Here is a 14212-nt window from a genome sequence, read left to right on the forward strand (position 1 = left end):
ACAATAGCAAGTGTTGGCAAGGATGTGAAGAAATTGGAATTCTTGTGATGTTGGGAATGTAAGATGTTGCCGCTGTGTGGAAAATAGTACAGCAGTTCCTCAGAAAGTTAAAAATTGAATTACAGTATGAACTAACAGTTTCACTTCTGGGTCCGTAGCCAAACAAATTGAAAGCAGCATCTCAAAGAGAAATTTGTACACCAATGTTCATAGAAACATTATTCACAACAGCTAAAATGCGGAAGCAAGCTCAGCACGCATGGATGGATGAATGGATAAACAACATGGTAAATACAGACAATGAATATTACTCAGCCTTCAAAAGGAACAAAAGTCTGAGACATATTGCAGGAGGCGTGAACCTTGAAGACATGATGCTAAGTGAAATAAGAAAGGACTGTGTGATTCCACTTGGATGAGATAATGGTGGTTGCCAGGGGCTGGGCAAGGGAAGAGCGGTATGGGGAGTTAGTATTTAATGCATACAGAGTTTTGGTTTTATAAGATGAGAGTTCTGTGGATGAAGAGTGGTGATGGTTGCACAACAGTGGGAATGTACTTAATATCACTGAACTGCACACCTAAAAATGGCTGATATGTGATATGGTTTGGACTCGTGTCCCCGCCCAAATCTCATGTCAAATTGTAATCCCCGGTGTTCGAGGAGGGTCCTACTGGAAGGTGACTGGATCACGGGGGTGGATTCCCCCCTTGCTGTTCTTGTGACAGTGAGTGAGTTCTCCCAAGACCTGGTTGTTTAAAAGTGTGTGACACCTCCCCCTTCACTCTCTTCCTCCTGCTCCAGCCATGTAAGATGTGCCTCCTTCCTGTTTACCTTCTGCCATGATTGTAAGTTTCCTGAGGTCTTCCAAGCCATGCTTCCTGTGCAGCCTGCAGAACCAGGAGCCAATTAAACCTCTTTTCTTTATAAGTTACCCAGTCTCAGGTACTTCTTTATAGCAATGCGAAAATGGACTAATACGATATGGTAAATTTTATGCTGTGTGTATTTTACCACAGTAAAATTTTTTTAATAGAGAGCTGGTTAAATATAGTGCATCTATCCAGGGCCTCATTGAATACCATGTGAAAGGTACTGCCTAGAGTTGTGCAAACAGCAGTATTGACTCCGATGATGAAATACCATGCCACCATTAACACAAAAGAGGTAGCTCTATATGCATAAGGAATGAGCTCTATAACATGTTAAGTCAAAAGAAAGGAAAGGAACAAATCATTATGTATAGTATGCTGCCATTCAGGTTAAAAGTGGTAAAAGGAGTCTATAAATGTATTTGCCTGACTCAGCAAAAATATCTCTAGAAAGATACTCAAGAAAATGGCCCCACTGGTTGTCTCCAGGGAAGAGTCACTAGACGCAGGAGCAGGAAAGGAGATTTTTACCAGACGCTTGTTGGTTCATTTTAAATTTTGTACTAATATACAACTATTGCCAACTCAAAAATATTTAATTTTTAAAAAATGGTTGCAGGAATGAAAATACACCAGCCGTTGAAGCGTGTATGTGGGCCTGGAGACCACGGGTCAGAGCGGACGCCTGGAGACCACGGGTCGGAGCGGACGCCTGGAGACCACGGGTCGGAGCGGACGCCTGGAGACCACGGGTCGGAGCGGATGCCTTAGGTATCTGTTTCACTGCAGGGACTAACACTGGACTTCAGGGCTCACAGGGGGCTGCAGTCCTGGGTCTTACCTTGAGTGAGTCACTGACCCCTCTGGCTTCCCCTCTGCCCTCAGGATCCTCATCTGTGGCCACCCTGTGACAGGAATAGACATAGCCTATGCATCTACAAATCTAGGCGTGAGGTGGGCCTCTCCTCCTAGGCAAGGCAGGGGCTCAGGTGCTCACTGCAGCATAGCGCAGATCTGCTTCCAAAGCTAACACATCTGCCAGTCTCCACTAAGGCACCCCAGGAAAAGCTACCTCCATCCTCACATGGAGAGCCGTCTGGTCAGGGACGCCAAGTGGTCCTTGGGCTCTGGAGGCCTGGCTGGAGTCCTGCCCATTCCTCGCCATCGGTGGCCATGTCAGATCCTGGCCCAAGGGACAAGCCTGGTGCACTCTGAGTGGCACTGTGGGGACTGGAGAGGGTGTGGCCTATAGGGCCAGTGGCACAGGACCTCGCAGAGGCTCAGAGATGCTGACCTGTGCTCTTTCCTGAGGCCTAGCTCCAGCCCAGAGAGGCTACCGGAACTGCTTCTTGGCATCCGATGACTGAAATGTTCCTACCCGAAGGCTGGTTCAAAGAAACAGCTGACTCAGCAGTTAGATGTGGGCAAGGTCTCCACGGAGCATGTGTGCGTGCTTGGCTGTCCCTGCTCGGCCCAGGGGCGAGGCCTGCTCTGCTGCAGCCGTCTCTGGCCCCCTCTTCCCTTCCTCCCATGCTTCCCCACCAGGAGCCTTCCCTTCCCCTACAGGCCTCCACTCCACACTTGAGGGGAGCACCTTTGCTCATGCCCTCTGTAGCTGTCTGCAGAGTGGAGCAGGCGAGTGTGCTGGGAGCAGGAGGAAAGGGACTGCCACGTGCTCATTGTTGCCTGTTCGAGGAGATGCGTCCACTCTGGCCTTTCCCCTGCACTGGGCATGTCACTGTCACCTAACCACTGCCCCTCTTGTGGAGGGACTTGTGAGGTCCACTGTCCCGGGGAGCAGGGTCTGAGAGGCAGAGCTGGGCACCCCACCTCTCTCATCCAAGCACCTTCTCCTCAAACTCCCCTTGAGGCGGGGTGAGGGGATGAGGTCACAGCTTCCAGGTTCCGGCTGACCGGACCACCCCCTCCACAGCAAGAAGCGAGGGGGCCGTGGTTCCTCACTTGCACCATGGCAGGCCTGCCAGCTCCTCTCCCACCTCGCCTAGCCCCCACCCTCATGAGGGGAACAATAAGGACACGGAGACTCAGAGACGTGAGTCCAAGTGACATGAGGACCACAGACCCCCCACACCTGGAGCTGACATAGGGAGTGACCATTCACATTCCAGAATTCCAGAAACTCCAAACGTGGTCATTGTCACCTGGGAAAAGGCTCTGGCCAGCCCCACAGGCCCCTTCAGGGCCAGGCCAGCCATGGGGGGCTGCGTGAGGAAGCGGCTGGTCAGCCTCTGCCCATGCCTCCCTGGTTGGCCAGCAGCAACTCTTCTATACATGAAGGAGTCTCCATCTGCTCTTGAAAATGTCTCCCTGTTACCCACCTTTCCCCTCCTGACCTCTGACCCTCCTGCACCCCAGTCCCATGCTCCTTTGCCAGGCCCCGGATGCTTGAGAGGACCCCAGGGTCTGAGGACCTGGGTCTGGCCGGGGCACAGCTGCCAGGTGCCTCGGACACCTCCTATCTGTCAGGGCCACTCTCAGCCGTCTGTTCGTAATTCCCTGACCCTCAGCTCCATAGAAGCCCTGAGGTGGGAGGGGCGGCTCCACTGCTGAGCAGCTGCAGCCCCCCAGGCGGCCTGGGCTGGAAACACGGGGGGCTGCAGCTCAGCCGTGGCCTTGCCCCAGGAAGTTCCTGCCAGATGGCCCAGAGCCGGCCAGGAGCCAGGAATGGCCTGCAGGGCTGGGGCTGAAAGCCCTTCTGCAGTCTTGATGCTCCTGGAACCTGGCCTTGAAAGGTCCCAGCAGGATCCCTCCTCAGAGATGGTACTGCCTAAGGCCCCTTTAAGCAAATCCAGAAGACAAAGCCATTTCCTGGAGAGCCAGGCAGGTGGAGCTAGGCCCCATGTCGCAGCCTTTAAACGAGGCTTCTCCGTGGGGTAGAGAACTAGGGAGGTGGAGCTAGGCCCCGTGTCGCAGCCTTTAAACGAGGCTTCTCCGTGGGGTAGAGAACCAGGGAGGTGGAGCTAGGCCCCATGTCGCAGCCTTTAAACCAGGCTTCTCCGTGGGGCAATCATTTCCTTCCCAGCTCTCACCTGCAGCCTCCTGCTGTCCAGGATATTTGTGCCAAAGATGGCTACTGGATGGCATGGCCCAAGGTGTGATCAAGGGGTGAGGTGCATCCCTTGGGGCTGAATTATTTTTTAACCAAATTTATTGCTATAATTTGTATGCAGTTAAATTCACCCTTTCTGGGTATGCAATGTGATGAATTTTGACAAATGTACACTTTCATGTAAGCACCACCATCAAGCTAAAGAATATTCCCACCACCTCAAAAGGTTTCCCCGTGTCCCTTTTGGTCAATATCCATCCCTCACCCCAAGACCTGGCAACTACTGATCTCTTGTCCATCCCTATAGTTTTGCTTTTTTCAGATTGTCATATAATTGAAATCATATATGTAGGCTTTTGGGTCTGGCTTCTGTGACTTGAGTTTAATCTATGTTGCTGAATAAATCAGGCATTCATTTCCTGTATTGCTCAGTAATATTCCATGGCATGGATGTTCCACAGTCTGCTTATCGATTCACTAGTTGATGGACAGTTGGGTTGTTTTTATTTTTCAACTGTTATGAATAGCACTGCTATCAACAGTCATGTATAAGGTTTTATGCAGACATATGTTTTCATTTCTCTTGGATAAATACCTAGGAGATGGATTGCTGGTTATAGGGTAGGTATAGTTCAACTTTGTGAAAAGAAACAGCCAGACTGTTTTCTAAGTGCTCGTACCATTTTACATCCCACCGCGATGTATGGTAGTTCCTCTCCAGCACTTAGTGTTGTCGGTCTTTTTAATTTTAGCTTTTATTTATTTTATTATTATTTTTTTTAGTTGGAGTTTCACACTTTCACTAAAAAAGTGTTCATTCCAACACTTTTTTAGTTGGAGTGGGCAATTCACTCCAGCCATTGCCCAGGCCGGAGTGTAATGGCATGATCTTGGCTCACTGCAACCTCCATCTCCCGGGTTCAAGCAGTTCTACTGCCTCTGCCTCCAAAGTAGCTGGGATTACAGGCATGTGCCAACATGCCAGGCTAAATTTTGTATTTTTGGTAGAGATGGGGTTTCACCATGTTGGTCAGGCTGGTCTCGAACTCCTGACCTCATGTGATCCACCTGCCACAGCCTCCCAAAGTGCTGGGATTACAGGCATGAACCACCACACCCGGCCAATTTCAGCTATTTCAATAGATGCATGGTGGCACCTTATCATGGATTTGATTTGCATTTCCCTAGTGATTAATAATGGTAAGCACCTTTCCACATGCCTGTTATGTGTCTGTACATCTGCTTTGGTGAAGTGTCTATTCATTTCTTTCCATCCCTTTCTTTAACAGGCCTGTAATTGCTTTGAAACATGTGTCTTGAATATAGCTCTGACCACTGACTGAGGAAGATCCTGTTCATTCAGCAGTGGCTCTCAGCTCTTAGATGTGACTGTTTACAAGTCATGCCCTCTCCTGACCCCTAGACTCACTTCAGAGGCTGCACTAAAGTGAAAGCCACAGACCAGACAAGGGGAAGCCCTACCTTGGGCGGCAGGCTGGACAAGCCACGGTGCCCCCCTGCACTTCCGGTGGGTAACTCCCATGGGCGCCCAGAGAGAAAAGATGTGTGAGTCCGGAGAGGTCCCTGAGAGGGTAAAATAATAGTTCAGCCACATGTCTCTCAATGATAGGGATACGTTCTGAGAAAGGAGGCGTTGTTAGGCAATTTTGTCATTGTGTGAACATCCTAGTGTGTTCTTACACAACCCTAGGTGGTATAGCCTACCATATGGGACAGCCTGCTGTTCCTAGGCTACAAACCTGTATAGCATGTTCCTGTACTGTGTACCGTAGGCGACTATAACACGATGCTAAGTAGGTGTGTATCTAAACATATCTAAACATAGGAATGGCACAGTAAAAATATGGTATTTTAATCTTATGGGACACAATTGTATATGCAGTCCGTCATTGACCAAAACATCATTATGCGGTGCACGGTTGTACCCAGTTAAGATAAACCAGAAAATATACGTAAAGCACTCAGTCAGTGCCAAGCAAACAGTAAGCACTCATTAAACATTGGCTACTGTCATTATTACAATCTCATCATTCCCAAGGTGATAAAAATCGTCTTCAGTTGGGAACGTGATGTCCACACCCAGAAACAGCCCCTGCAGTGGAGACCCAGGCACGGCTTCAAGAGGGTCTACAGGGTGTCACTAGCCCCCAAGGTCCCTCCATCCCTGTGAAGATGAGCTCAGCTCCTACCTGCTGCCCAGGCAGAACTCTGCAGGTTTCTGTTGGCATCACCAGATGTCCCCTGCCCTCTCTTTTCTAGCAGCCCCCGGCAGTCTTGCATCTCACATGCACACAGGCACACCCCTTCATGCCTTTTGTTCCCCCATCAAGGACACCTCATCCCCCCACCCTCCGCTTCCAGGAAGAGGTCTCCGCCACTCCCATTCCTCTGAACCTCTACAACCAATATCTCCTGATCAGTGACTGTGGGCGAGGATTGTATGAGCAGAGACCAATTCCCACGTATTTGAGGAGTGGGGAGCTGGCACCAGGCGGTGCACTCAGGAAGGCACCGAGAGAGAGAGGAGCTGGGACAATGGAAAGGGCTCACAGAACTGCTAAGCAAGGACTCACGTTTCACTCTAAGCCAATGGGAGGCACTGAAGGTTGTGGACATGAGAAAATATGATCAGGAAGCCAAGCAGAGGTACGGCCAGGAGAAGGGCAGCCAGAGCCTGGGTGGGGTGTGGAAAGAACGAGGGTTCAGGAGAAGTCGCTCCTTGCTGTGCAACCGTGGACAATTCCCCAAGGCTCTCCAAGCCTTGATTTTCTCCTCTGTGAAATGGGCTAACAATAACAAGCCAGCCTGCCTCTGAGAGGAGCTGGGGGCAGGTAGCCCAGAGGAGTGGGCATCCTCCACAAACCCGGAACATGACACCACAGGTTGTGCCTTTGCACGGGTGGGTGTGGCAGGCAACACGGTGGACTGAGGTAGACCACATGGATGTGATGGGGACTGAGCAGGGAGGGACTTCTAACATCCAGGCACATGCAGCACCTTCTTCATATGCCTGTGTTCCAGGGGCCACTTCCCCTTCCACACACACGCACAGCCAACTAACAGATCTGCCTTCTAAGTCCACAAGTAACTACGAGGACAGACCAAGCCATGCCCACACCCCGCACTCTGCTCCTGCCCCACCACCCTAAGTGTGAGCAGGGCCCTTCCTGTTCCGCCATGTTTAGCACACATACACTCGACACCTGCGTGTGTGGGGGGGGGGTTGTCTGTGTTGTGTGCACTTGTGTGTGTGTTGCACGCATGTGTTGCGTGTGTCTTGTAAGCAGGTGCACGTATGTGCATGTGTGAATGGTTTCGTAGCATAGTGTTGTTCTGACTTGCTTTAACACCAGGACTTGGGGATCTTGGCTTCAGGACATCCTCTGTGGGTAGTGCAGAATTGCAGAGCCACCAGCCGCTGCACAGTGTCTGGGTTATCTCAGACCTCACTTAGCCAAAGAAAGGCAAGGAATAATAGTGACATTTCTGAAGTGTGCTTATTTCATAAACTGCAGAGTTGGCAGGGCTGTTGATCTGTGCATGCCAGATTTTCCAGGTGAGGATTCTGAGAGATCCAGAGGCTGTTCCCCCAAGCCACAATGCAGAGGACAGACTTAGACTCCCAGGGCCATGCTCAGAGGAAGGCGGCTCTCAGGGATCTGCTCCCAAAGATGTGGCCTGCTCCTGTCTCTCAGGCTTATGGGTGATCAGACTCTCTACCTTGCATTCCTGAGGACATCCAGAAGGAGCCCAAAAGACTGGGACTGGAACCCTCGCCCCTTCCAAAAAAGGACATTGAACCACTGCCTGCCAGGGAGGCTCCGGCCCAGTGGGAGCAGGGGTGAGGGAGGGGCGCAGCCCAGGAGCCCCAGATCTTTTCCCTAAAGGGCTTTTCCACTTTGCAATCAGCAGGTTATCTCGGGGTGGTGCTTCAGTGCCCAGTGGACACCCCAGTCCTCCGTGACCTTCCACTGCATGAGAGTAGCCCCAGAGACTGGCCTGGCCTGAACCAGCTATTCACTGAGGGTGTCAATCAGCGATTTTCTACTTCTCTCCTTCCTTCTCCATTAGCGGACGTTCTTCCGTAAAGAAGATTCCCTGGGAGGAACAGGTGCTCCTCCTGCAAAGCTCCCCTCCAGTGGGGACCGACGGGCTTTCCTCTCGCCTTCTCTTTCTTTGCTTTGTCTTTTCCTGTTTTATCACAATGGGCCCATGGACTGAACACACTATGCTTTATGCTCGCTTATAGGCACCATGCTTTTTGAAGTTCCAGTTGTCCCGGAAATCTCTGGGCACTTCTTTCTTTCTGGCATAGGATGTCCAGGCCTACCTCAAACTGTTCCTGCCCAGACCTGGAACCAGCCAGTCTCCCAGAGAGCCCTGGTCCCTTGGGGTGGGACGGGGATCCAGAACCTAAGATCTGGCTATTGTGTTCATGGCTACGTGCTGACCTGCTTCACCTTACAGAAGAAAGATCTGACTCCCAAAGAGGGGCTGGAGGTCCCCCTAGTCCCACAGGCAGCCAGGGCACAGTGGGGCTGAACTGCAAGACTCTGCCCTGGCTCTTTGGGTGGGGAGAGTTTTCTAGGTTGTTCTCTACTAGCTCACAGCTCTCCGGAGGGAGGCCTACCCAGGGTCCTTTGCATATACTTGATCTGACCCCTGTGGTCAGGGCCTGAAACATGGATGATGAGTAATTTCAAGAGTACTGAAAAGGCCAGACACAGAAATAGAGCTGCCCACCCACTGGCTGATGCCTCAGATTCCACCACTCATTCCTAAATATGGAGATTCAAATCCCAATCTAAATTCAAATCCCTGAGGATTTCACTGTCCGTGTTCAGGTGTTTCTAAGAGCAGATGCCACTGATAGAGCAGACATGACCCTGAGGCCCCTGGCCCTGAGGTTGGAGGGAGGGGCCACCCTTTATTGGGGAAGAGCCTGGGGACCTAAGCAGGCTTTGAAGACTTCACACACACGTGTCACAGTCTGCCAGCTCCAGCCCCCTGCTCACCCACTGTTCTAGGAAAAAAAATACATCACCCCCTGCAACCTCCAGACCCCCGGGGGGCTCGTGGGGCTGGCTGCAGAACGCCCAGCTTCTGCTGGGGCACAGTGGACCTTTATGGCTGAAACCCATCAAACCTCATGTGAGTCAGCAAGGAAACACGTGTGCTCTCTTTTTCCTTAGAACCCCTGTGGTCTCCAGGGCCTAACAAGGTACAAATGGAAATGTTATTCTTGCTGGAGTTGAGAGGCATGGAGTGGAAATACGAAACCAGCCAAGAGCAGCAGTAGGCAGTGTATGTGTGTGTGTGTGTGTGTGTGTGCGCGCGTGTGTGTGTGTGTGGCGGGGGGTTAGGGGTGGGCTTGACTCCGGCTGGCATCTGTTTTGAGGGGTGGGCCCCAAAAGCCTTTAAAGGGGCTACACCCTTTCAGACAAGCTCACCCTGCCCGACTCCTCCACTCTGTGCTTCCCCACCTGCCCCCCATGGGATCCAAATACCTTTCAGACCAAGAAGCGTCTACCCCATTAACAGAAAGACCCCATTTCGGAATTCAGGGTTTGTTGTCAGCTCACAGGAGCTATTTCTCTGTGTCCGAATAATATAATACTTTAACATATTGACAAAATGCTTTGTTTCTGGTTTGGGGGATTTTTTGGTACTTTATGCTGCCCCATCACTTAGGCCATTCAGGTAGGGGTTATTTCAGACTCGCCTTTCCCAGGGTGGGGCCGCACAGTCGGGAACAGGGCACGCGCTCGTACGTTTTCGACTCCCCCTGACGGCTACGGAGACGCTGGGAGGTGAAACTACATTAAGAGCCGAGGCCTAAAATTGCAAGAGCCGGGCTTTACAACAGACCAACATTTTTGGGTTTTTGGTTTTATGTTTTGGTTTTTGGTTCCAAAAGGCTCCAAAAAGGATAAAGTTTAGACCATAAACAACAGGATAGGAGGACCTGTACGCCAAGCCAGTGTCCCACCTGGAGAGAGAGAGTCTGTCCCAGCCGGAGGAGAGGCTGGAAAGGAAGCAGGGGAGGCGGTTGCTGTCTGAGAAGCTGGGCCGTGCCCCTCAGCGCCTGCCAGGACCACGTGCTAGCGAAGAAAGCCCAGGACCCTGCGGAGCACAGGAGAGGACGGAAGAGAGCCACGCCTGGTAAACCTCGGCTCGCCAGGGCTCCCCTCCAGGGCGATGAGCTGGTTGGGCTTGAACGTGAAGCTGAGGCTCCCACCAGCTTTCTTGCCCATAGCCCAGGCTGTCTCCTGGTCCTCGTGGCTGAAGGTGCACTCTGGTCCTCACCTCTGCCCCAAGCAGCAGGAAGGAGGAAAGGGAAGATAGGCAGAGGCCATGCCCAGAGGGGTCTTCTGGATATTTCTCAGTCACTGCCTCCCAGCATTTCTGCTTTCATCCTCATCTCAGGAAAGAGGTGACCCGGCCACACCCAGAGGCAAGGGAGGCTGAGACCTGTGGTCTTCATTCCAAGAGGCCCAGCTCAGAGTCAGGAGGTCTGGGGGACAGTGAACGGACATGGAGCAGGGGACCAGTAACCTCTCTGCAGTGTGTCCAGCCACCAGATGCTCCTGCCCCTGCTGACAGCACAGGGTGCCTGAGCCCCCAACAGCTGTGTCTCCAACACCCCTGCTGAAAGACGACCCTCCATAGCTCTATTTTGGGTTCTCAGGTTTAGGAGTCAGGGGGCTCCCTTTCCCAGGAACCCCGCTTGGATGAGGCGATTTTACAAACAAGAGTTAGCCCAGCCCACCAGAGCTGTGCTGCCCAAAATGGTAGCCACTACTTATCTGCCACTATCGAAATGTAAATTCAAACTAGTTAAAATGAAGTATATTTTGGAAGTCAGCTCCTCTGCCACATGAGCCGCACTTCAAGTGTTCCATGGCCATCCAGGGCTAATGGTTCCCATATTGCGTGGCAGAGACCCAGAACCTTCCACCATCACAGAAAGTTGTATCGGCAGTGCTACCCCAAAGGCATGAGGAACCAGAGGCCTAGGGCTCCATGTGGGGAGCTGCAGGAGTGGCCCCAGCCAGTGTGCCTGCTTCTTTCTTACCACAGTCCCTGCTGCTGCTGGTGACTGGCACCACCCCATGGCCCCATCACTGCTGAGGGGCAGAATGGACACTCAGCCTGATCCCAAAGCCCAGCCACATTATATGCCCCCAGTGTGGGAGGAGAGACCAACACACATGGCCAAAGATAAGGAGAAAGACGGGGAGCTGACAGTGAGAAGGACTGGAGAGCTGTGCCTCTGTGATAGCTGACTGGGCAACTGGAGGCAAATCCCCTCTGCCCTCAGCCTCCTCATCCATCGGCCCACCCACCCACCCGTCTATCCATCTATCCATGTACACGAACATTAATTTACCCATCCACTCATCCATTTATCTACCTGCCATCTACCCTTTCACCCACCCATCTGCCTATCCACCCATCTACCCATCCATCCAACCATCTATCCACCCACACACCCATCCACCTATCCACATCCATATACTCATACACCCAATCACCCATCCACCTACCCATCTACCCACTTATCCATCCAACTATCCAACCACCTATCCACTCATCCATCCACCCATTCACTCATTCATCCATCTGCTCCATACTCCTGCCTTCCAGGCATTGTGTCATTGTGGGTACAAAAATGAATGAGCCATAGTCTCCCACCTCAATATGAAAATAATTAGCAGAATAATAATAATAATAGCAACAAGAACAATAATTGGTATAGTGGTGCAATACTTCTATCAGAAGTGGAGTGAGTGTCCCTTGCAGACACAGTGAGTGGTAAATGCTGGCAAGTGCTGAGGAGCCCTCCCAGATCCCTCTCCCTCTAAGAGTCTATACTTTCCTGGGTGGGCTGAGTCTGTCAATCCAAACGCTGGGCCTGGCCCAGACCCCCTGAGGGAGGCTTGTGGGAGGCCAAGCTACACCCCCCACACCTGCTCTGGCCAGATCACTCAGCCAAGGTGGGACCCAGGCCAGGCCCCCACCTGCCTACTCCATGGCCCTGCATTTCCAGGCTGCCAAGTCTCCACCCCTGCAACAAGAAAAAAACCCAGGAACCCCCAAGATGTAACCTCACCTGCAGGGGAACCTGGCAAAGGCCGCCTTCACAGCCCCAGCTCTGGAGGAGGTGGAAAGGGTGCAGGCAGGGGCAGGGGCTGGGCTGCAGGCTTCCTCAGTCTTGAGCTGCACAGACCCACGTGAGGATTGAAGATGAGGTCAATAAAGACCTAGCTGGGGGCTGGCAGGTAGCTGGTGCCTAAGATAAGCTACTCATAGTTAAACAATGTGTGAAGGGTTCCCATTCCTCTCTCACAGGCTCTGAAGCTATAAACTAGAGACGTGAGGTGCACAGGATCATTCCTATAACTTGACAAGCCTGAACAAAACCATCTTGCACACGGGTTCCAGCTTGTACTCAAAAGGAAAGGACAACACATCCTAAATCAAGCCACCTTTGACCTGCTTGGGAGATCTGCTCCCCACACACTTCACCTGAGGCTTTGGAGAATTATCACCCATGTCAACAGGCCGGGCGGCCAGGAAGCCTGAGGCCTCTGGGCAGCAAGTGTGTGGATGGCCGCAGAGCATCAGTTCACGGCTGGCGGGGATCAGGGCCCGGACCCACCTTGGGGGTGAGCTAGGCCTCAGAGCATCAGTTCATCCTGGCGGTGATCAGGGCCTGGACCTACCCTGGGGGTGGCCGCAGAGCATCAGTTCATGGCTGGCAGGGATCAGGGCCTGGACCCACCCTGGGGGTGGCCACAGAGCATCAGTTCATCCTGGCGGTGATCAGGGCCTGGACCCACCCTGGGGGTGGCCGCAGAGCATCAGTTCATGGCTGGCGGGGATCAGGGCCTGGACCTACCCTGGGGGTGGCCGCAGAGCATCAGTTCATGGCTGGCGGGGATCAGGGCCTGGACCCACCCTGGGGGTGGCCACAGAGCATCAGTTCATGGCTGGGGGGGATCAGGGCCCGGGCCCACCTTGGGGGTGAGCTAGGCCTCAGAGCATCAGTTCATCCTGGCGGTGATCAGGGCCTGGACCCACCCTGGGGGTGGCCGCAGAGCATCAGTTCATCCTGGCGGTGATCAGGGCCTGGACCCACCCTGGGGGTGGCCGCAGAGCATCAGTTCATGCTGGCGGTGATCAGGGCCTGGACCCACCCTGGGGGTGAGCTAGTTGGCTGCACGGCACTTCTGGTTATTAATAGGTTTAAGATCAGATCGATTCATTTTAAACGCAGCTTGAGAGCTGAATGGGCCATGGGGTTTGCAAAACGATCTCTGCCCCACAAAAACATACCCTACAGGCAACATTTCCTCAGGAGTTCAGGCCAGAAGAGTCAAAAATTTTTGAAGTACCAGATGCTTTCTCTTTTTTTTCTTTTTTTTTTTTTTGAGACGGAGTCTCGTTCTGTTGCCCAGGCTGGAGTGCAGTGGCATGATCTTGGCTCACTGCAACCTCTGCCTCGCGGGTTCAAGCAATTATCATGCCTCAGCTTCCCGAGTAGCTGGGACTACAGGTGCACACTGCCACATCCGGCTAATTTTTTGTATCTTAGTAGAGACGGGGTTTCACCGTGTTGCCCAGGCTGGTCGAGAACTCCTGAGCTCAGGCAATCCGTCCGCCTCAGCCTCCCAAAGTGCTGGGATTACAGGCATGAGCCACCACACCTGGCTTCAAATACTTCTTTATAGAGTATCTACTTTTCCCACTGCTAGTCAGTGACTAACACAGGGATGGTCCCTGTCCTCATGGGCCTGGTATTGAAGGTGGGGAGCAGATAAGGAAACAGACAAATAACATGATTGCAAATTAAACAAGTGTAAGACTATACTTTCAGGGATCATTTCTATAATTCATTACAAATCAAACAAGTGTTCAAGTGCTATGAGGAAAATGAAGAAAGGACTGAAATGATAATAACAGGGCACTCAGAGCCTCTTTGATAGCATGACATTGAAACAGACTGGGAGGATGGAGAATGAGCCAGTCACAGGAAGAGTACGAGGAAAAGCATCATACACAGGGAGTTGTGCCTGCAGATGGCCTGAGGCAGGGGAGCAGTAGCCACACTCCATCTCCTGAAAAATTAAGGCAGCTGGAGCACAGTGAGTGAGCCGGGAGCAGCTGGCAAGGGCCATGTAAGCTGTAGCAGAGGGTGTGGATTTTATTCTCAGTTAAATGGGAAGCTGTGGGAAGATGTGAAGC

This window comes from Pongo abelii, chromosome 16 (genome assembly GCF_028885655.2).
Source record: "Pongo abelii isolate AG06213 chromosome 16, NHGRI_mPonAbe1-v2.0_pri, whole genome shotgun sequence".
Taxonomy (NCBI): Eukaryota; Metazoa; Chordata; class Mammalia; order Primates; family Hominidae; genus Pongo; species Pongo abelii.